Below are 1,456 nucleotides of genomic sequence, written 5' to 3'. Positions count from 1 at the left end.
AAATGAGTACCGGTACACAAAATCATTGTTCCAATGTTACTTTTGGCCTTTGCCTATACCCTTCCTGTATAGGCCATGGTATAATTCTGGTCAATCAAAAGTATGATGAAAAATGTAAAAGCAAGCGCTATCTTTGTAATACAACTGAAGTAAACTTCCTGAAAAAAATTTTAGCTAGCTGATAGGAATTAAGGATAATTAGATAGTTAAAGTTTATTAGAAATTTACAACAACTGAAATAAATCGGAATGCAAATAATGTAGAATCTCACTGTTGGTCAGGTTTTTGACTTCAATGCTGAACATAATTTTATAAAGTATTTAGGTCATTAACGTATATATTATACAAAGTTTAGTCAAAATTATACAGTTACAATTGGATTTTCGGAGTGTTTCTTTTTTTGTTTTACAAATCTTGTTTTGAAATATAATTTATATAAAAAGATAATTTAACAACGTACAAACTGCACTATTAAATGAATCCAATGAGGGTAAGTCGTTTCACAAAAATGAGGCACAAAAAGCAAAGGTTCGTTGGTCATACATTTTTTAATTCCAATGTGGGGACAGTGAAAAGGAACTTATTTGCTGAGCGGAGACGGCGGTATGGGAACATAGGTATTCAGAATTTCAGAGAAATAAGAGTGTTGTTGGAATCGAAGAGCCTTAACAATAAAAAGTTTTAATAATACGTTGGCGAATATGTAGCCAGTGCATGTTTTTCAGGATTAGAGTGATGTGGTGGCGCCTGGGAGTGAGGGTGCATTTGCAATGCAAACAGCAGAACGCGCACAATAGTTTCAGGATAATTGAATAAGTGAATATCACTTATATATTGCATTGAAATTTTTTTTTTAAATTAGTGGTAAGACGGGGTAGAATCCCTTCCGAGTGACGTCCCTCTCCCCAACTGGATGTTCGCCTGTTGCTTTGGGCTACCCTCTTGTAAGTGAAAGTACAGAAATATACAGTAGGCCTAGCTTAGTTGGGCATGAGAGAAGTGTTTGTCTTGAATCAAGGTGGATGCATGTAAAGGCTTATCCGAACTACTAACATTCAACCCGTAAACATTGTCCTGACGTGTTTACGTAAATTCATGGTATTGTAGTATTTATCGCCTATATATGCTGTGATAATCAAAGGTACCGAGTGGTGCTTACCTTTATCCAATAGGATGTATTCCTAGGCGATAGTACTCCAATTATATAAACACAATATAGTACACACCGTATATACCTTGTATTACAGACCCGGACACCAGATACACCTAAACGAATCCTGTAGTAAGGTAAACGATGCTCTCAGCATAAGGTCCAGTGTACGAGTGAGTAATCTCACCAGGTACCCCTGGTCGGCTGTGCTGCACACCCGGCTGTGGGTTATGCAGATGAGCTGACCTTGAGGTCATGCCCTCCTGCATAGATCGGGGATACGAACGTACGGGGGTCGTCACTACA

Source organism: Anneissia japonica, unplaced genomic scaffold, assembly GCF_011630105.1.
Source record: "Anneissia japonica isolate Jap-2015-1 unplaced genomic scaffold, ASM1163010v1 scaffold8948_len120252_cov100, whole genome shotgun sequence".
Taxonomy (NCBI): domain Eukaryota; kingdom Metazoa; phylum Echinodermata; class Crinoidea; order Comatulida; family Comatulidae; genus Anneissia; species Anneissia japonica.
Note: the sequence above shows the minus strand (reverse complement) of the source record.